This window comes from Salminus brasiliensis, chromosome 11 (genome assembly GCF_030463535.1).
Source record: "Salminus brasiliensis chromosome 11, fSalBra1.hap2, whole genome shotgun sequence".
In the NCBI taxonomy this organism is placed as follows: domain Eukaryota; kingdom Metazoa; phylum Chordata; class Actinopteri; order Characiformes; family Bryconidae; genus Salminus; species Salminus brasiliensis.
Window position 1 is genome coordinate 953,299 of NC_132888.1, and position 22,791 is coordinate 976,089.

General features: G+C 43.1%; 1 protein-coding gene across 1 annotated transcript in view; it reads left to right on the plus strand.

Moving 5' to 3' along the window:
- Positions 1 to 11,664: 11,664 nt before the first annotated feature.
- The window catches only part of palm1b (paralemmin 1b), a 28,336-nt gene continuing 17,209 nt past the window's right edge, over positions 11,665 to 22,791 (plus strand). The window contains exon 1 of the mRNA XM_072691276.1: positions 11,665 to 12,079. The gene's annotated coding sequence lies outside the window, so the exon portion shown is untranslated. The remainder of the gene's footprint in view (positions 12,080 to 22,791) is intronic.

A 22,791-nucleotide genomic window follows, 5' to 3' on the forward strand; every position in this document is an offset into this window, starting at 1 on the left:
TGCATTCGCACATCTGTGTCAGCAGGTGGTGTAGCTAAATGCATTCATTAGAAAGGGTGTCCACAAACATTTGGACAGATCTCTCAGTTTCTCACTGTCAGGAGCTTCTCCACCTCTTTAGAGCTAACCCCCACTTTATCCCCTGGGTATGAGCCCAGGCCAGTTCCCAGATCTGAGCATGAGTGCTTTTCTGGGTGATAGCAGAGATAGGTGTGATGTCAGGCAGAAGAATCAGAGGAGAACAGGATCAGATCCTGAAGCTCTGGCTCTTTGCCCAGGCTGTGCTGGAGCAGTCCAAGCTGTCGACCTGAATCACTGCAACAAGACGGAAGAGTCGGATGATGATGTCAGTGTTAGCACGGTTCCCGTATCCGTGGCTGTGTCCCACGTCAGGTCGCCTCATACCTTTGTTCAAGTATGATCTCAGTCTGGTTGCAGGAGCATGAGGAGCCTCTACAGGGCCCGGCGGGGCAGGCAGCAGGAATAGATCATACACTGTAAGTTCAGATAACTGTAACTGTAACTGGACCTTTTGCGGTAACTAAACCCTGGTAACAAAACGTTCCAAACTTTTAAAAGCTAGAAATACAAATGTACACCAAAGAGAGTGATCAGGGCAAAGACAAGGGGCTGAAGACACACCCAAAATGCAAATAGATGGCACCAGGAGCCAATAGGAAAGACATAATTTTCCTCAATGAGGTTGTACTGCACAAACGTCAGGTAAACTGTTCCAACAGTGCAGCTGACTCAGTTACAGCGATGTGAGAAAATGATTGTATTCAACATCAGCACTTCTTTTACTTTCAGTTTCCTTTCTTGTTTGTCAATTTATACAAGTGTGACATTTGTAGGCTTGCATGGGCCAATCACAGTCCAGTTGCCAATGGCAACACAGCAAACTAAGTCTATAAGTTAAGTAATAAAACACTTAAATGTAGAAAATCATTAAAAACTTAGTTATATGCAAATAATATGCAAAAGATCTTCATTTTACCTACAACAGAGTTCTAAACTCAGCTCTAAACTCAGCTCTAAACTCAGCTCTAAACTCAGCTCTATACCCAGCTCTAAACTCAGCTCTAAACTCAGCTTTAAACTCAGCTCTATACCCAGCTCTAAACTCAGCTCTAAACTCAGCTTTAAACTCAGCTCTAAACTCAGCTCTAAACTCAGCTCTATACCCAGCTCTAAACTCAGCTCTAAACTCAGCTTTAAACTCAGCTCTAAACTCAGCTCTAAACTCAGCTCTATACCCAGCTATAAACTCAGCTCTAAACTCAGCTTTAAACTCAGCTCTAAACTCAGCTCTAAACTCAGCTCTAAACTCAGCTCTAAACCCAGCTCTCAATTCAGCTCTAAACTCAGCTTTAAACTCAGCTCTAAACTCAGCTCTAAGCCCATCTCTTAACTCAGCTCTAAACTCAGCTCTAAACTCAGCTCTAAGCCCATCTCTTAACTCAGCTTTAAACTCAGCTCTAAACTCAGCTCTCCACTCAGCTCTAAACTCAGCTCTAAACTCAGCTTTAAACTCAGCTCTAAACTCAGTTCTAAACTCAGCTTTAAACTTAGCTCTAAACTCAGCTTTAAACTCAGCTCTAAACTCAGCTCTAAACTCAGCTTTAAACTCAGCTTTAAACTCAGCTCTAAACTCAGCTCTAAACTCAGCAATAAACTCAGCTCTAAACTCAGCTTTAAACTCAGCTCTAAACTCAGCTTTAAACTCAGCTCTAAACTCAGCTCTAAACTCAGCTCTAAACTAAGCTTTAAACTCAGCTTTAAACTTAGCTCTAAACTCAGCTCTAAACTCAGCTTTAAACTCAGCTTTAAACTCAGCTCTAAACTCAGCTCTAAACTCAGCTCTAAACCCAGCTCTCAATTCAGCTCTAAACTCAGCTTTAAACTCAGCTCTAAACTCAGCTTTAAACTCAGCTCTAAGCCCATCTCTTAACTCAGCTCTAAACTCAGCTCTAAACTCAGCTCTAAGCCCATCTCTTAACTCAGCTTTAAACTCAGCTCTAAACTCAGCTCTAAACTCCGCTCTAAACTCAGCTCTAAACTCTGCTCTAAACCCAGCTCTAAACTCAATTCTAAACTCAGCTTTAAACTCAGCTCTAAACTCAGCTTTAAACTCAGCTCTAAACTCAGCTCTAAACTCAGCTCTAAACTCAGCTTTAAACTCAGCTTTAAACTCAGCTCTAAACTCAGCTTTAAACTCAGCTTTAAACTCAGCTCTAAACTCAGCTTTAAACTCAGCTCTAAACCCAGCTCTAAACTCAGCTCTAAACTCAGCTCTAAACTCAGCTTTAAACTCAGCTCTAAACTCAGCTTTAAACTTAGCTCTAAACTCAGCTCTAAACTCAGCTCTAAACTCAGCTCAAAACTCAGCTTTAAACTCAGCTCTAAACTCAGCTCTAAACTCAGTTCTAAACTCAGCTTTAAACTCAGCTCTAAACTCAGCTTTAAACTCAGCAATAAACTCAGCTCTAAACTCAGCTCTAAACTCAGCTCTAAACTCAGCAATAAACTCAGCAATAAACTCAGCTCTAAACTCAGCTCTAAACTCAGCTCTAAACTCAGCTTTAAACTCAGCTTTAAACTTAGCTCTAAACTCAGCTCTAAACTCAGCTTTAAACTCAGCTTTAAACTCAGCTCTAAACTCAGCTCTAAACTCAGCTCTAAACTCAGCTCTAAACCCAGCTCTCAATTCAGCTCTAAACTCAGCTTTAAACTCAGCTCTAAACTCAGCTTTAAACTCAGCTCTAAACTCAGCTTTAAACTCAGCTCTAAGCCCATCTCTTAACTCAGCTCTAAACTCAGCTCTAAACTCAGCTCTAAACTCAGCTCTAAGCCCATCTCTTAACTCAGCTTTAAACTCAGCTCTAAACTCAGCTCTAAACTCAGCTCTAAACTCCGCTCTAAACTCAGCTCTAAACTCTGCTCTAAACCCAGCTCTAAACTCAATTCTAAACTCAGCTTTAAACTCAGCTCTAAACTCAGCTTTAAACTCAGCTCTAAACTCAGCTCTAAACTCAGCTCTAAACTCAGCTTTAAACTTAGCTCTAAACTCAGCTCTAAACTCAGCTTTAAACTCAGCTTTAAACTCAGCTCTAAACTCAGCTTTAAACTCAGCTCTAAACCCAGCTCTAAACTCAGCTTTAAACTCAGCTCTAAACTCAGCTCTAAACTCAGCTCTAAACTCAGCTCTAAACTCAGCACTAAACCCAGCTCTAAACTCAGCACTAAACTCAGCTCTAAACTCAGCTCTAAGCCCATCTCTTAACTCAGCTTTAAACTCAGCTCTAAACTCAGCTTTAAACTCAGCTCTAAACTCAGCTCTAAACTCAGCTCTAAACTCAGCTCTAAACTCAGCTCTAAACTCAGCTTTAAACTCAGCTCTAAACTCAGCTTTAAACTTAGCTCTAAACCCAGCTCTAAACTCAGCTCTAAACTCAGCTCTAAACTCAGCTTTAAACTCAGCTCTTAACGCAGCTCTAAACTCAGCTTTAAACTCAGCTCTAAACTCAGCTCTAAACTCAGCTTTAAACTCAGCTCTAAACTCAGCTCTAAACTCAGTTCTAAACTCAGCTTTAAACTCAGCTCTAAACTCAGCTTTAAACTCAGCTCTAAACTCAGCTCTAAACTCAGCAATAAACTCAGCAATAAACTCAGCTCTAAACTCAGCTCTAAACTCAGCTCTAAACTCAGCTTTAAACTCAGCTTTAAACTTAGCTCTAAACTCAGCTCTAAACTCAGCTTTAAACTCAGCTTTAAACTCAGCTCTAAACTCAGCTCTAAACTCAGCTCTAAACTCAGCTCTAAACCCAGCTCTCAATTCAGCTCTAAACTCAGCTTTAAACTCAGCTCTAAACTCAGCTTTAAACTCAGCTCTAAGCCCATCTCTTAACTCAGCTCTAAACTCAGCTCTAAACTCAGCTCTAAACTCAGCTCTAAGCCCATCTCTTAACTCAGCTTTAAACTCAGCTCTAAACTCAGCTCTAAACTCAGCTCTAAACTCCGCTCTAAACTCAGCTCTAAACTCTGCTCTAAACCCAGCTCTAAACTCAATTCTAAACTCAGCTTTAAACTCAGCTCTAAACTCAGCTTTAAACTCAGCTCTAAACTCAGCTCTAAACTCAGCTCTAAACTCAGCTTTAAACTTAGCTCTAAACTCAGCTCTAAACTCAGCTTTAAACTCAGCTTTAAACTCAGCTCTAAACTCAGCTTTAAACTCAGCTCTAAACCCAGCTCTAAACTCAGCTTTAAACTCAGCTCTAAACTCAGCTCTAAACTCAGCTCTAAACTCAGCACTAAACCCAGCTCTAAACTCAGCACTAAACTCAGCTCTAAACTCAGCTCTAAGCCCATCTCTTAACTCAGCTTTAAACTCAGCTCTAAACTCAGCTTTAAACTCAGCTCTAAACTCAGCTCTAAACTCAGCTCTAAACTCAGCTCTAAACTCAGCTCTAAACTCAGCTTTAAACTCAGCTCTAAACTCAGCTTTAAACTTAGCTCTAAACCCAGCTCTAAACTCAGCTCTAAACTCAGCTCTAAACTCAGCTTTAAACTCAGCTCTTAACGCAGCTCTAAACTCAGCTTTAAACTCAGCTCTAAACTCAGCTCTAAACTCAGCTTTAAACTCAGCTCTAAACTCAGCTCTAAACTCAGTTCTAAACTCAGCTTTAAACTCAGCTCTAAACCCAGCTTTAAACTCAGCTCTAAACTCAGCTTTAAACTTAGCTCTAAACTCAGCTCTAAACTCAGTTCTAAACTCAGCTTTAAACCCAGCTCTAAACTCAGCTCTAAACTCAGCTTTAAACTCAGCTCTAAACTCAGCTTTAAACTTAGCTCTAAACTCAGCTCTAAACTCAGCTCTAAACTCAGCTTTAAACTCAGCTCTAAACTCAGCTCTAAACTCAGTTCTAAACTCAGCTTTAAACTCAGCTCTAAACTCAGTTCTAAACTCAGCTTTAAACTCAGCTCTAAACTCAGCTTTAAACTCAGCTCTAAACTCAGCTCTAAACTCAGCTTTAAACTCAGCTCTAAACTCAGCACTAAACCCAGCTATAAACTCAGCACTAAACTCAGCTTTAAACTCAGCTCTAAGCCCATCTCTTAACTCAGCTTTAAACTCAACTCTAAACTCAGCTTTAAACTCAGCTCTAAACTCAGCTCTAAACTCAGCTTTAAACTCAGCTCTAAACTCAGCTCTAAACTCAGCTTTAAACACAGCTCTAAACTCAGTTCTAAACTCAGCTTTAAACTCAGCTCTAAACTCAGCTCTAAACTCAGCTATAAACTCAGCTCTAAACTCAGCTTTAAACTCAGCTTTAAACTCAGCTCTAAACTCAGCTCTAAACTCAGCTCTAAACCCAGCTCTTAACTGAGCTCTAAACCAGCTCTAAACTCAGCTTTAAACTCAGCTCTAAACTCAGCTCTAAACCCAGCTCTAAACTCAGCTCTAAACTCAGCTTTAAACGCAGCTCTAAACTCAGCTCTAAACTCAGCTTTAAACTCAGCTCTAAGCCCATCTCTTAACTCAGCTCTAAACTCAGCTCTAAACTCAGCTCTAAACTCAGCTCTAAGCCCATCTCTTAACTCAGCTTTAAACTCAGCTCTAAACTCAGCTCTAAACTCAGCTCTAAACTCCGCTCTAAACTCAGCTCTAAACTCTGCTCTAAACCCAGCTCTAAACTCAATTCTAAACTCAGCTTTAAACTCAGCTCTAAACTCAGCTTTAAACTCAGCTCTAAACTCAGCTCTAAACTCAGCTCTAAACTCAGCTTTAAACTTAGCTCTAAACTCAGCTCTAAACTCAGCTTTAAACTCAGCTTTAAACTCAGCTCTAAACTCAGCTTTAAACTCAGCTCTAAACCCAGCTCTAAACTCAGCTTTAAACTCAGCTCTAAACTCAGCTCTAAACTCAGCTCTAAACTCAGCTCTAAACTCAGCACTAAACCCAGCTCTAAACTCAGCACTAAACTCAGCTCTAAACTCAGCTCTAAGCCCATCTCTTAACTCAGCTTTAAACTCAGCTCTAAACTCAGCTTTAAACTCAGCTCTAAACTCAGCTCTAAACTCAGCTCTAAACTCAGCTCTAAACTCAGCTTTAAACTCAGCTCTAAACTCAGCTTTAAACTTAGCTCTAAACCCAGCTCTAAACTCAGCTCTAAACTCAGCTCTAAACTCAGCTTTAAACTCAGCTCTTAACGCAGCTCTAAACTCAGCTTTAAACTCAGCTCTAAACTCAGCTCTAAACTCAGCTTTAAACTCAGCTCTAAACTCAGCTCTAAACTCAGTTCTAAACTCAGCTTTAAACTCAGCTCTAAACCCAGCTTTAAACTCAGCTCTAAACTCAGCTTTAAACTTAGCTCTAAACTCAGCTCTAAACTCAGTTCTAAACTCAGCTTTAAACCCAGCTCTAAACTCAGCTCTAAACTCAGCTTTAAACTCAGCTCTAAACTCAGCTTTAAACTTAGCTCTAAACTCAGCTCTAAACTCAGCTCTAAACTCAGCTTTAAACTCAGCTCTAAACTCAGCTCTAAACTCAGTTCTAAACTCAGCTTTAAACTCAGCTCTAAACTCAGTTCTAAACTCAGCTTTAAACCCAGCTCTAAACTCAGCTTTAAACTCAGCTCTAAACTCAGCTCTAAACTCAGCTTTAAACTCAGCTCTAAACTCAGCACTAAACCCAGCTATAAACTCAGCACTAAACTCAGCTTTAAACTCAGCTCTAAGCCCATCTCTTAACTCAGCTTTAAACTCAACTCTAAACTCAGCTTTAAACTCAGCTCTAAACTCAGCTCTAAACTCAGCTTTAAACTCAGCTCTAAACTCAGCTCTAAACTCAGCTTTAAACACAGCTCTAAACTCAGTTCTAAACTCAGCTTTAAACTCAGCTCTAAACTCAGCTCTAAACTCAGCTATAAACTCAGCTCTAAACTCAGCTTTAAACTCAGCTTTAAACTCAGCTCTAAACTCAGCTCTAAACTCAGCTCTAAACCCAGCTCTTAACTGAGCTCTAAACCAGCTCTAAACTCAGCTTTAAACTCAGCTCTAAACTCAGCTCTAAACCCAGCTCTAAACTCAGCTCTAAACTCAGCTTTAAACGCAGCTCTAAACTCAGCTCTAAACTCAGCTCTAAACTCAGCTCTAAACTCAGCTCCAAACGCAGCTCTAAATGCAGCTCTAAACTCAGCTTTAAACTCAGCTCTAAACTCAGCTCTGAATTATAATAGTAATTATAATATACTAATTTGTTTTTGAGATTGTGAGATCTTACTGTAAACTGTGTAAACTGTTAACTGGTAAACAGTATCTAAACTCTTTAACTTTAAAATGTATATTTCTCAGTTATACATGTTGGAAATCTGCTAATATTTATGATTAGGTTCCTAAGAACTCTGTTTTGGGGGTGAAAGCATTCGGTGCTGATGTATTATTGTGTGACCGGCTCTGGAGGCCTTGGTAGAGCTCTCCACCTTCAGAGGATGAGAGGGACACTACCACCATCTACAGGTTCACTCTAGCATCACACATTTCACACAGGCAGACATTATGGCATTCTAATCCAGCTACAATTACTCCTGCATTAGCCAATCAGATGCCTTCTGCTCTCCATATAATATAATGAAATTAAATATGTTTTAATTTAAATAAAAATATTTTGGATCTGAAGTACAGGCACTGGTGTTCAACGATATGCCAGTATGACAAACATAAATAAATAAATAAATAAATAAATAAATAAATATTTGTAGGAGGATGATGCAAGTGCAAGGCAATGAAACCATTTAAAGGTGATTACGGCAGAATAAACAGATAATGAGGTTCTCATCCACGAAACAAAGCCTGTCCTCAGTTGTTCTACACCGACTGATTCCAGCAGCATTACAGAGTCTGATTACAGTCTAATCACATAAGAGGTGTATTAATATTGTTCGAGTTTTTTTAAATGTGCTTCATTACGCTGTTCAGGCTTCTTTAGTAGAGAACCTTCTGCGGTTCTGACCTGCTGCAAACAAGGAACCTTAGCCCAGTCCTCATGGCCAGTGTCCTCCAGTTCTCTACTATTCTTGAAATCCCACAGTCAGGCGACTGTGACAACCACTCCAGAACCTTCCAGGACCTCTTCTGAAACCAAGCCTTGGTGGATTTTGAGGTGTGCTTGGGATAATTGTCCTGTTGGCAGGTCCAGTAATGCCTAAGCTTCAGCTTCCTCACAGAAGGCATGATGATACCTGACTGACTCCATCTTGGCCTCCACACACTGCAGGTTTCCAGAGCCAGAAGAAGCAAAGCAGCCCCAGAGCATCACTGAGACACCGCCATGCTTCACTGTAGGCAGGGGTGGTCTTTACAGCGTAGGCTTCATTCCTCCGCCTCCAGACATACCTCTGATCCATAGGCCCAAAATGGTCCAGTTCTGTTTCCACAGAGCAGAACCCTAGAACTCCTGTGGCTTATTGTTCTGGATCTGAGCAGATTGGAGCTAACTGTTCTTGAGCTTTTTGGTCAGTAGAGGTCCTCACTGTGCAAACTGAAACTCCAGTGCAGAATGCCACCAAATCTTGCTGAAGGTCTTTTATAAGGTCCATTGAGAGTTTTTTGACCGCCTGCCTCCTCCTCGTCCAGGTAGTGTAGCCAGTGTTCCTCTAACTCTGCTCCCGGCTGGATCTCTGGGAACACTCAGTACTCTCCTTCTGGACTGTCAAGCTCTTCTCTGAACTTTCTTGACTTTCATGTTTCTAACATCAATCAAACCTCACAGTCAGTTAACCTCCCCGAGTCAGCCCAGGTATTTGATGTGCATCATCTCAGGCACACCTGACGCACCTACTGAGAGACTGCAGTCGTCAATAAAAGCACTTCTTCTGTTAGCTGCGTTAAGATATTTAAATTAGTCTAGTTTGATTGGTTGATTTCTAGCAGCTGAAAGTTTGTAAATGATGCTATATACGCTGATCTGCTCAGTAAATCACTGATCAGAATAATCACTAAAAATAATATCACTCCTACAGAAAGTAGTGGAGGTTCTCCATCACTGTGTTCATCATTAGAACATCTCCAAAGTTCTCCTCATGGAGTCTAGTATTATTTAGAGTTCTCCTATCAACACCTGGTTTGGTGGTAAATCAGGGCTTAATGATGGTAAATCAGGTGAGCTGCTGCTGCTGCTGCTGATGGAGGTGAACACATCCTCCACGCTGTGCTGGCTGGACTGGGGGGCGTCCAGGAGAACCCTGGAGGAACCGAGCTCTGTTCTTCAGACTAGCTCACCGACAAGATCTCACTACTTTCTTTCTTCAGAATGAGAAGCTCTTGTTTCTCCTTTTTACTGGATTCATGTTCAGCTGCTTTATCTGTTCTGATGAGATCTGGAGCTTCTACTGTAGAACCCTCTCACTGCTGAGAGACGGGACAGTGATAGGGTTAGGTGCAGAGGTTGAGGTGCATGTTTATGACCACTAGAGGGCAGAATTTAACAATGCAACGCTCTGCTACCATACAGATTAAATCACCATCCTCAGTCTTCTAGTATTCGGGTGAATGTTTCTAATAAAGTGGCCAGTGTGGATGCAAAAGGTAGGTGTTTCTAATAAAGTGGCCAGTGTGGATGCAAAAGTAGGTGTTTCTAATAAAGTGGCCAGTGTGGATGCAAAAGCAGGTGTTTCTAATAAAGTGGCCAGTGAATATAAAGCAGAAGGTAGGGGTTTCTAATAAAGTGGCCAGTGTGGATGCTAAAATAGGTGTTTCTAATAAAGTGGCCAGTGAATATAAAGCACAAGGTAGGTGTTTCTAATAAAGTGGCCAGTGAATATAAAGCAGAAGGTAGGTGTTTCTAATAAAGTGGCCAGTGAATATAAAGCAGAAGGTAGGGGTTTCTAATAAAGTGGCCAGTGTGGATGCTAAAATAGGTGTTTCTAATAAAGTGGCCAGTGTGGATGCTAAAATAGGTGTTTCTAATAAAGTGGCCAGTGAATATAAAGCAGAAGGTAGGTGTTTCTAATAAAGTGGCCAGTGAATATAAAGCAGAAGGTAGGTGTTTCTAATAAAGTGGCCAGTGAATATAAAGCAGAAGGTAGGTGTTTCTAATATATTGGCCAGTGTGGATGCAAAAGGTAGGTGTTTCTAATAAAGTGGCCAGTGTGGATGCTAAAATAGGTGTTTCTAATAAAGTGGCCAGTGAATATAAAGCAGAAGGTAGGGGTTTCTAAGGAGGGGCGGGGCACTGGCACGGTTGAACGCTAAATGCAGATCAAGGGGCGTGGCTGGCTGGAAAACGGGTGGAGGGGCAAATAACAATAACAGTACATGAAACGCCTACCTTGTGCTTCCACACTGGCCACTTTATTAGAAACACCTATTTTAGCATCCACACTGGCCACTTTATTAGAAACACAGACATTCTGCTTCCACACTGGCCACTTTATTAGAAACACAGACATTCTGCTTCCACACTGGCCACTTTATTAGAAACACCTATTTTAGCATCCACACTGGCCACTTTATTAGAAACACCTACCTTCTGCTTTATATTCACTGGCCACTTTATTAGAAACACCTGCTTTTGCATCCACACTGGCCACTTTATTAGAAACACCGACATTCTGCTTCCACACTGGCCACTTTATTAGAAACACCTGCTTTTGCATCCACACTGGCCACTTTATTAGAAACCCCTACCTTCTGCTTTATATTCACTGGCCACTTTATTAGAAACCCCTACCTTCTGCTTTATATTCACTGGCCACTTTATTAGAAACCCCTACCTTCTGCTTTATATTCACTGGCCACTTTATTAGAAACCCCTGCTTTTGCATCCACACTGGCCACTTTATTAGAAACCCCTACCTTCTGCTTTATATTCACTGGCCACTTTATTAGAAACCCCTACCTTCTGCTTTATATTCACTGGCCACTTTATTAGAAACACCTATTTTAGCATCCACACTGGCCACTTTATTAGAAACACCTGCTTTTGCATCCACACTGGCCACTTTATTAGAAACCCCTACCTTCTGCTTTATATTCACTGGCCACTTTATTAGAAACCCCTACTTTCTGCTTTATATTCACTGGCCACTTTTAGCCAGTGTTTCTAATAAAGTGGCCAGTGTGGATGCAAAAGGTAGGTGTTTCTAATAAAGTGGCCAGTGTGGATGCTAAAATAGGTGTTTCTAATAAAGTGGCCAGTGTGGAAGCACAAGGTAGGTGTTTCTAATAAAGTGGCCAGTGTGGATGCTAAAATAGGTGTTTCTAATAAAGTGGCCAGTGTGGATGCTAAAATAGGTGTTTCTAATAAAGTGGCCAGTGTGGAAGCACAAGGTAGGCGTTTCATGTACTGTTATTGTTATTTGCCCCTCCACCCGTTTTCCAGCCAGCCACGCCCCTTGATCTGCATTTAGCGTTCAACCGTGCCAGTGCCCCGCCCCTCCCCCCTCACCTCCCTCTCAGAACTGGCTACTCCATTACATACACGCACAGCCAGCCCGGTGGGGGGCGGTGCACTACCAGTCAATCCTCCCGTAAGGGGCGTGGCCTGTCCGAAAACGGGCGCAGACAAAAAATGAGCAACATTCTTAATAACAACAGCAATAACGCGGGAAACAAAGAGCACTACGCGGTGTGTACGTGTGCATAGTTGTGTGTAGGGGTGTGTTTAAGGGAGTGGGCGTGTCCTTCAAACCATCAAACATTACGCACCATGTGAGAAAGAGAGCGAGAGAGCACAGGAGAGAGAGAGAGAGAGAGAGAGAGAGAGAGGGGTGCTGTGTCGTTTGGGGTTTTTTTTAGGAAAGAGACCTATGCATGATCGTGCTGAGCAAAAACAACAACGAGAGATAAACAAACAAATAAACAAACAGCATCCTACGTCAGAGGCTAAGGGTGGCACGCGCGGAGTCGATCGGTGCACGAAGGAGAAAAACATCAGTTGCACGATTACAGATCAATACTGGTTATCAATATCGTGATTATTTTCTCTATTTTTTATTTTTTTTGGTTTATTTCTGGGGGGAAGAAATCGAGGCTCCAAGCAAAACGCTTCTCCACCCTGAGGACCATAGCAGCCTGCTGAGTGAGTAATATTGATTGATTATTGTTTATGAAAGCTTTAAGATGATTTAACCCGCGTGCTGCCTCCTTCGAGGGTCCATCTGTGTCTTGCAATGGCGATCTGCTGTGGAGCTGATGTTTGCTTCACATTCGCCAGCGTCTTATTGGAACTCTCCGTTCCACCTTAAATGGCGCAGCAGTTGCATTAGGGCGCCTTGGGCGCCCTAATGCAACTGCTGCGCCATTTAAGGTGGAACGGAGAGTTCGAGGAAGAAGCAAAATTCAACCTCGTTTTTTCTCTTTGCATTAAAGCACACATGACCCAATCGGTGCAAACATGCACGTGCACGCGCCTGTGCGTGTGCACGAGCTTTTAAATCAGGTCGGGCATGTGAGGTGGATGTGCATGGGTGGGATGCTCCAATATGGCCGTGTGGACTGTTGGGTTCACTGACAGCTCAGCTGAGCGCCTTTCGCTGTTGTTGGTGTGTGTTGCAATTGTGCTTTCTGCAATAGGCCTTGACCCCGAAGCAGCTTTAGGTCACTAATAGAGATGCCATAACATTAAAACCACACACCTAATATTGTGCAGGCTCCACAAGACCTCTAAAGGTGTCCTGTGATATCTGGAGCACCATCAGAAGTTGTGAGGTAGGGCCTCCATCAGCATTCTTGTTCTGATGTTCTGACCCAGTCATTGTCTAGAACACAGTTTGGTCTCAGATTCTTACGCTTGTCCATTTTTCCTGCTTCAGCACCTTCATCACCTTCAAGACCAGACTGTTCTTCACTCACTGACTGATATGTAGATCCAGCTCTTGACAGATCCTCGGTGTTCTTCACTTCAGCTGGTTTTAATGTTATGGCTATATAGGTATATGTTAAATATTTAAATATTGTTTTTAATTATGCATTACATGAACAAGGTCTTATTCTTTATTATGCAGTTCTGTCACTGTATGTGCCTATGTGTCCCTAGGTTGCCAGATATTCAGCAGCAAAGTCCTTATTCACTTATAAGACCATTACTGTTTATTTTCTGCTGTCTGAAATGAAAGTATCCAGTGTTTTTGCTGCTGAGGTTCATTTAGAAACTACCTCTCGTGCTTCTCGCTAGGGCATATTTTTGTTTTCACCCATTTGTTTTTAATTTTAGGGGTGTGGCCACCTCTTTTTCGTTTTCGTTTTTTTGGCGCAAAGGGGTGATGGGCAGGGAGTGATGTTGAATGGCAACTCTGTATTCAGGTTTGAGTTTGGGCTATTCACTTTAACCAAAAAACTAAAGAAGGCGTTGCAAAGCCCCCTCTCAGACTTAAATGTGGGCTTGCCACGCCCCCAGCCAAAAAAATACAGAAGGCAACCCCACATTTAAGTTTGAGAGGGGGCTTTGCCATGCCTATTTTTTTTGGCTGGGGGCGTGGCAGCCTCACATTTAGGTTTGAGAGGCGGCATTGCTACACATTCTTTCATATTTTTTTTTGACAGGGGGGTGGGGTAACTTCATATTTAGGCCTGAAAGGGGCGTGGTTACACTTTATTTTTTTCTTTATATGAGAGGGGGCGTTGCCACCCTTTCTTTCTCTTTTGAGGGGGGTGGGGTGTGGCAAACCCTTATTTAGTTTTTTTGGTGGGGTGTGCCACCCCATGATGAGGTGCGAGAGGGGGCTTTGACACCCCTTCTTTAATTTTTTTTGTCAGCGGGCATGTCAATCTTGTATTCAGGTTTGAGAGGGGGGCGTTGCCGCCTCTTCTTTTTTGAGGTGTCACCCCTTTACTCAGGTGTTAAGGGGGGGGGGGGGCATGGCAACCCAGTGTTAGTGTTGAAAAGGGGACAAAGCCACCCCTTCATTTTTGTGTGTGTGGGGGGAGGTGTGGGTGTGGCCCCCGTTTTTAGGTTTAAGAGGGGGCGTGGCCTTCCCTACTTTGATTTTTTGGGGGCAGTGGGTGTGGCAAACCCTTATTTAGGTTTCAGAGGGGGCGTGACCACCCTTTCTTTAGTTTTGGGGGACTAAAGAAAGTAGTTGGGGTCCCTGTAGTTGGGGTCTAGGGAAGTCTTATTCCAGCACAGCCAATCAGAACAGAGCTCTTTTACATATTTAGTCGTACTGTAAGTGTAAGTGTGAGGGATGAGAGAGGCTGGAGTAGAAGTGAATTATGTTGACTGAGTTTCTAATAGAAGCTCCTCTCTAAATGTGAGATGTGGGCTGTATTAAATGGGTTAAGGGGTTTAGCAGTAGTTATCCCTGCCTGCTTGGTCAGTGTGGTCACCGTCCGTCAGCGGGCCATGCTTTATGGACGTGGTGTAAGACACCTACTCACTCTGAATGGTCCTGCTGCCGTACGCTCTGATTTTAATTAGCACTGCTCTGGATCTGCTCCTTTATTAATCGCTCGTAAGAAAGTGAGCGGAGCAAGTTTGGCAGCAGATCTGTGAGCTGGGCCGGAGTCCACGGCTCCAAAACACCATCAGCGCCAAAAGCTGTGTCAGTCAACTTTACGCTCGAGTGGCCTTCTCAGACACTGGGTCAGCGGGCCCTCTGAAGCGGGCCACCGCCGGGTATTGATCAGGAGGTCTGTGCAATTGATAGATTTGGCACCATTAAGCTCTAACGAGGGCAGGAGCAGGTTTCGGCTGTGTGCCATGAACAACAACAGTGATTTCCACTATTATTGTTGGGTGATGCATCGCCTGCTGGTGTGGTTGCCAGATTTAGCAGTATTGATAAAAACACTGCCCCAAATAATTGAAATAATAATTGAAATACTATTGCTTTGAATTTATCTGATTAGTGTTCAGAATTTTTAGAGATGGCTTAGAAATCACCAGCTCTGAGCTTTTTTAACTGATTAGACCATTAGAAATAACCAGCTTGGAGCTCTTTAACCCCTCTATGTCCTAGGTTAAGGATTAAATATATTATATTACCAACTATTATAAACAATTTGGTACCATTTAAGTTTAGTATATTTTATGAGTCCATCAGGGTTCTGTTTAAGGGCCAATCTTATTTACATTTCCATTAACAGCCTTTATCAGACTCTTTTCTCCAGAGCGACTTCCAGAAGAGCTTCACCGTCCCTCAGAAAAGACCCTTATCTAGTTTATACAGAGTCCAGAAGATCCTCTAATCTTAGACTCTACTAAATACAGAAGTCAGTCTGGAGACCCTAATACTCCACACACTCTACACTCTGCACACTGAGTCCTCTCAGAAGAGGAGGGTCTTCAGTCTTGGTTTGAGGACAGTAAGCGTTGGACTGTTCAGACACCAAGGAGAAGTTCGTTCCACCACTTCGGTGCAGGACAGAATTTTTATTTATGTCAATTATGAAAGTAATCTCGTTGTGAGAGTGAAGAACTGAAGTTTGGGCTTATATACAGAGTTTATGAGATAAATTCGTTTGATCGGATGATTAGAAATCAAAGCCTCCTGCTGGATATTTTGAACTGCACTAACAAACAAATGGACATTAAATTGGATATTTGAATAATATTTGAATTTGGTTGGTGTGGAGCAACAGATAACACCACTACCTGCCACTGAGCTACCACGCCATGTGGGAGACTGGGGTTCGATGATATTATTATTGCTAAAAAATGAATTTGTAAACTCAAAGTTATTTGTTTACAAAGTTTTATTTTTAGCTCAGAGAACCACATTTTCCAAAGGTAACGTTTTTGAGTCGGTGTGTTTTATCTATATTACTGCACTGAGCCTCATTCAGCAGTATCTTCTTCATAATGTTCTTACATTAGTTCTTGTCCTAACAGAAAGTGTAGGTCAGATTCCTAAACTGAACACATCCCCGGTAAGGAAACCCTGGAGAACAGCAGAGTCTTCGTTAAAACCGTGGGATCGGGGGTTGGAGAAGAAATGTCTTCTTAAGAATGGTTGGTGAATAAGCTCCATTGTTTCGCTGCAGGCCTGAGCATTAAAAGCAGCAGCCTGTCTGATCTGAATGGAGAAGCCGTTCCTCCTGAGCCTCCCTGTGTTAAAGCAGGTTCAGGAATATCGATCAACCCCGAGCGCAGTGATTCTGCATTGTTTATTCATGATGCTTTGCTGTGCTGATGTTTCGAGCCTGTGTGGGGCTGAGAACTCTCATGACCCTGATTTAGAAAGCCGCTCAGTCCACTTCACCACGCCGGAGGAGTCACGCTCTGCCGTGCCATTTTTCCAACAGAGCAGCTCTTATCTGTCCGAGCCTCGTCTGCTGAGGCTCACTGCATTCTTCAGCCTGACGTTCTGCTCCCGCTGCCTTAGCCCTCTGCCTCTCTCACTGACAGCAGTGTAGAACCCTCAGAGTTCACAGATGTGTTGTAAATGTTACAACTTGGTCCTAATGTTTGTGGACACCCCTTCTAATGAATGCCTGCGCTACTCAGAAGTCCAAATGCACACACACAGCTTGTCTAGTCCCTGTTGACCCTACTGGCACCATGCTGCCTAATGCCAGGCGTGGACTATAGGGGCTGAGGAGGTGGGGTGGTGATCATCCATCCAACATCCTGACCTCACTATCGCTGTTGCTGCTGAATGCAATCAAATCCTCACAGCAATGTCTTCTTCTCTGGACAGTAGAGACAGTTACTCCAACAGAAGCAGCTCTTTTAATACCCTTGATTTCAGAAGAAGCACTGTATGAGCAGGTGTCCCAATACTTTTGTCCGTTTAGTTTAAGTCACATTTTCTACAGAGACACAGAGAAAGCAGCAGTGCGTGAAAACCTCCTGGGCTCCCCCTACAGGTGGGATGCAGTAAACACAGTAACTGTGCTACCTTTGATCATTAGAGAAATTGGTTACATTGTTCAATCAATAATCACCCTGGTTTAGGCCTCTATTACAGTCAGAAATCACTGAAAAGGCTGTTGCACCCCTTATCCCTCACTTCACGGCCTCTTCCTGTTTCTATCAGCTTCCTGCTGCTGATAATCACAGCTCACACACACACACGTGCACATACACACACACACACACACACGTGCACATACACACATGCACACACACACACTCTATCCTGATCATCCAGACCCAGCTGGAACATCCTCATCACTCTCTACAAGCGATGACCATAAGCACTTCCTCCCGAACACATACCCAGTCCCATAGTTACACTACCCCTATACACTACTACTATGCACATGTTGTCATAGTTACGCTACACCTGTTTCCATAGTTACATTAGACCATTTACATGGTAACACCTATTTACTACATTTGTTTTTAAATGGCAACAGTACACCCATACACTACACCTGTTCCCATAGTAACACTACACCCTTGTTCACAGTTACACTATATGCTTTTCTACCCTGTTTAATGGTTCCATTACACCTATTTCCATGGTTACACTTAAAACCGTTTCTGCGGTTACATACATTTCCAAAATAACACCACATTAATTTCTGTAGTTACACTACACCCCATTGTAAAATTACACTCATATACACTACACCCAGGTTTATGGTTACACCACACTCATTGCCATAGTTACAGTAGGTCCGTTTTTATGGCTACATAACTCCCATACACTACAACGATTGCCTTGGTTACACTACACCATTGTTCATAGTTAAGCTACACCCTTTTCAGTGGTTACACTACACCCACGTTCATGGTTAAGCTACACCATTTTTAGTGGTTACAGTACACCCACATTTATGGTTAGGCTACACCCACATTCATGGTTGCACTACACCCTTTTTAATAGTTATACTACACCCACGTTCATGGTTAGGCTACACCCACATTCATGGTTACACTACACCCTTTTCAATGGTTACACCACACCCACGTTCAGGAATACACTACAGTCATTCCCATTGTTACATGAGGTCTGTTTCAATGGTTACGCTACACCCATTTCTGTAATCAGACTGCACCCATTTCCATGTTTACATCACTCCCATACACTACAGTCATTGCCTGGGTTACACTAAATCAATTCCCATGGTTACAGGCCATCCGTTGCCACGCCCACACTGCTCCAGTTCAACCTAAAAGATGGTTGTGATTCACTTATTTGCGTGGTTGTGCTGCTCCCGTTTCCATGGATACTTTGTTCTGTAACTTGATGCAGGCAGAGAGGACATGGTGCTAAGCTCAGTTGTGGGGCTGCTTGACCTCCCGCTCCATGCTGCTCAGAGCCCGAGCGAGGCTGGAAACCATCCAGAGGGTTCCAGAGAGAGGCTGACAGCTCCGAGGTGTTACTCGCTGCTGTGACCCGCATAACTCTCCCGTATCTCTGCTCTGAGAGTGGCCGTATCTGAGCCTGCGCCGCGGGGCTGGATAGCAGGGCGGTTTCCTCCCTTCCTGCCAGAGAGGCCCCGAGTCCTGAGGCTTCACAGATGAAGGATTCCTCTCCTGTTCTGTGGAGTTCTTCCCTGTTCTCACTGGAAGTTCTCAAAACCTTCAGCCTCCCCAGCCCTCCTCCCAAATTCCTCTCAAGACAAAGCCTTAGAGAGTTCCACTGAATCCAGAATCCAGAACCAGACCCAAAGCTAGATTACACTCAAAAAGTGATTTCCAATGAAAGGTTCTTTAAGGAGCTTTTTTTTTTTTGGTTCTTCAGCGCTCCAGAACCCGGCTTGGAACTATTATTTTTGAACATGTGTAAATAAGAACTTTTGGTTCCCTAAAGAACTCAAAAAGATGCTTTTTGGAGATAAATAGAAACCTGTGTTCCTGAGTTTAAGGGCTTTAAGAACTCTTAAAAACGGGTTCTTCAAGACTTCTTTAGTAAAGAAAATGGTTCCACATAGAACCATCTGAATGCATAAATGCTTATTTGCCTGGTTAAATGGTTCCTCATATACAAGCGAAACCGTCTGTAGATGAAGGTTTAAGGATTCTTTATATAAATGTTTTAAAAATGGTTCTATGCAGAACTAAATAGGGTTCTATGGTTATTATGATTTTTTTAAGAATGTGTTGCTTCTCCAAATGTTCTTTAGTAATGGCAAAGGTTCTCGAAGAATCCCTTGAATGCATCAATGGTTCTTCATATCAATGACAACCCCTTGTAGATGGTTCTTTTATAGATGTTCATTAAATGGTTTTGTACAGAACCCAAAAGGGGTTCCACTTTTATTACATGTAAAAGAACTCTCTGCAGTTCTACAGAGGAATGCGTAATAACTTATAATAACCATAGAACCCTATTTAGTTCTGCATAGAACCATTTTTAAAACATTTATATAAAGAATCCTTAAACCTTCATCTACAGACGGTTTCGCTTGTATATGAGGAACCATTTAACCAGGCAAATAAGCATTTATGCATTCAGGTGGTTCTATGTGGAACCATTTTCTTTACTAGGAGCCTTGAAGAACCCTTTTAAAAGGTGTAAGAGTAAACTCAGGAACAAAGGTTTCTATTTAGCTCCAAAAAGCATCCTTTTGAGTTCTTTAGGGAACCAAAAGTTCTTATTTATACATGTTCAAAAATAACGGTTCCAAGACGGGTTCTGGAGTGATAAAGAACCAAAAAAAAGCTCCTTAAAGAACCTTTCATTGAAAATCTCCCTCTTATATTAAATATACAGAACCTTTTCAGAGGTCCTCCACATACTGTAAAGGTTCAATAGCATCCATTTAGGAACCTTTATTTGCAGGGTTTTTTTTACTCTGCCCGACGCTGATTGGCTCCTCGTTGTCCCTGGCTGGCGTCTTCCTCTGGTATTTAGAGCTCTGTTATCAGGTCCTGAGTGAAGTGTTGAAAAGGTCGCCGGAGGCCTGAGCGTGGCGTCCAGCGGCGTCCATCAGAAACAGAGCTGGGCTGAGAAGCGATCATCCTTTCAGGGCTCGCGCACAGCTCCCGGATCTGAAGGAGCTGGCCGGAGCTGTATTTTTCCTGGACTCCCTGATGATTTTCCATTCTTCTTGTTGAAATGCAGAAGAGGAAAGCTGGGGCTCGAGGTTGTACAGACACCTTTTCCAGCCCAAGAGCCTCCACCTCCCAAAGATCCCTCCCTGCTCCCAAACCTCTGTTTTAGACACCGTTCTAATCCGACTGCCGTGTTTGGTTGGATTAATCCCAGATTAGGGGAGTAAACCTGCTGAGAGCGGAGGCCAGATTAAAGGTCTCCCAGTGATGGAGCTGATAGCAGCGGAACTGCGGGCAGCGATCGTCCGCCTCCCGATGTGGGTGGATTTGCTAATTAGGGCTGATTGTGGGCATATACTAAAGGTTTGTGGACACCCCTTCTAATGAATGCATTCAGATACTTGTAGAGAAGAAGTACTGCCAATAGAATAGGACTCTCTGGAGCAGATCAACATCATGACCCTATTGGCTCCATGCTGCCTAATAATGCCAGGCGTGGGCTAGAGGGGTATGAAGCCCCCCAGCATTGAGGAGCTGTGGAGCAGTGGAGGAACTGTGCTCTCTGGAATGATGGTGGAGGAGCTCCATCCAGTACTTTTGGGATGAGTTGGGGATGATGAGGTTGGGTGGTGATCATCTATCCAACATCCTGACCTCACTAATGCTCTTGTCACTGAAGGCAATCAAATCCTCACAGCAATGTTTCTCCAGAATCTAGTAGAAAGTCTTCTTCTCTGGACAGTAGAGACAGTTACTCCAACAGAAGCAGGATCAGCTCTTTTAATACCCTTGATTTCAGAAAAAACAGTGAATGAGCAGGTGTCCCAATACTTTTGTCGATATAGTGTAGGATTATGGGTCACTTTTACACAAACTAGAAGACCTTAGTAAATGCTTTGCTTGGCTGTGTGTGTGTGTGTGTGTGTGAGAGAGAGATGGGCTTCTCTGTGGTGTGAGTTACGGTTAGCTGGCTCCAGAGTGTTGCGAGTAGGTGTAGTGGATGAATCACCAGTGACTTTCTGCCCAGCGCAGAGCTTCAGCGCTGATGCTAATCTCATATGGACCGCTCAGCGCGGTGGGGCTGGAGTGGGTTTGAGTTCACTCACAGCTCAGTCATGTGTAGGCATGTGCAGGAGAACGCTCACAATCCTACCTCTGCTAATACTGAACGAGCAGCTGCTTAGCATTGCAGAAGGTAGATGATGCTCATTAGCTGCTGCTAGTTGTTAGTGATTACGGGGAGGAATACTCGCAAAGAAGGATTTTATATGGCTATTTAAAAAGACTACGGCTACAGTATCCAGTGTTTCTGTGGTATCAGTGTTTCTGTGGTATCCAGTGTTTCTGTGGTATCCAGTGTTTCTGTGGTATCAGTGTTTCTGTGGTATCAGTGTTTATGTGGTATCCAGTGTCTCTGTGGTTCCAGTGTTTCTGTGGTTCCAGTGTTTCTGTGGTATCAGTGTTTCTGTGGTATCCAGTGTTTCTGTGGTATCCAGTGTTTCTGTGGTATCAGTGTTTATGTGGTATCCAGTGTTTCTGTGGTTCCAGTGTTTCTGTGGTATCAGTGTTTCTGTGGTATCCAGTGTTTCTGTGGTATCCAGTGTTTCTGTGGTATCAGTGTTTCTGTGGTATCAGTGTTTCTGTGGTATCAGTGTTTATGTGGTATCCAGTGTTTCTGTGGTATCAGTGTTTCTGTGGTATCAGTGTTTCTGTGGTATCAGTGTTTCTGTGGTATCCAGTGTTTCTGTGGTATCAGTGTTTATGTGGTATCCAGTGTTTATGTGGTATCCAGTGTTTCTGTGGTATCAGTGTTTCTGTGGTATCCAGTGTTTCTGTGGTATCAGTGTTTATGTGGTATCCAGTGTCTCTGTGGTTCCAGTGTCTCTGTGGTTCCAGTGTTTCTGTGGTATCCAGTGTTTATGTGGTATCCAGTGTTTATGTGGTTCCAGTGTCTCTGTGGTTCCAGTGTTTCTGTGGTTCCAGTGTCTCTGTGGTTCCAGTGTTTATGTGGTATCAGTGTTTATGTGGTATCAGTGTTCATGTGGTATCCAGTGTTTATGTGGTATCCAGTGTTTCTGTGGTATCCAGTGTTCATGGTTTCTGCTATTTACTCTCAGCATGTTGTTGTACTCCTAAACGACTGGTGCCCCCTACTGGGTCTGCCAGTGGATCAAATAAAACCACTAACATGCTAATAAAGAACGAATGCCAGTAGCTGGTTAGCAGTTTGAGAATCAGACCATTTAATGGGCCACTGTTAGTTTGCATTCACTGCTAGCCATGCTAGCATTTTTGGGAGCGTTCCTTTAAGCCATTCCTCGGACTCTGTGGTGCAGCGTGACCGGGCGATTCCCTGAGTGTGAAATTGGTGGATTTTGGACTGAAAGAGAGAAGGACCTTATCTGTAAACATGTTTCAGTTTGTCCTCTCAGGGCTGGGCATGTGACCATCGCTAGCAGGGTGGACCGTCGGGTTCTCCGTAATCAGCTGGATGCCTGTTCCCCGTGGCCCTGTTTCAGGAGAGAAGCTCTTTCTCTGGACCGGAGCAGAACACAGCCATAAAACTCACTGTGACAAAAGGCAGCATTGTGCCAGACTTAACTTGGCCTTCCGTTGCCCATCTCCCCACTGCATGTCCTCATTTTTATCAGCTCTGATACTTCATGGCCACTGCTGGCCTGGTGCGGGACGTTTCCCAGCCTTTATCTGCTGGAGTTATGACAGGAGTCCTACACGGGCATTACAGAGAGTTACTGTAGTGTAGGGAGGGTTTTTTAGGGTCAGTGTAAGCTGTCCTCTAATGGTAAGCCGTCCTATGTACCCTGTATTCATAATGCATTATAAGAGCATTAAGAGTGTGCGTTGGCACATATGGCATGCAGTACATAATCACCTGAATAATGGCT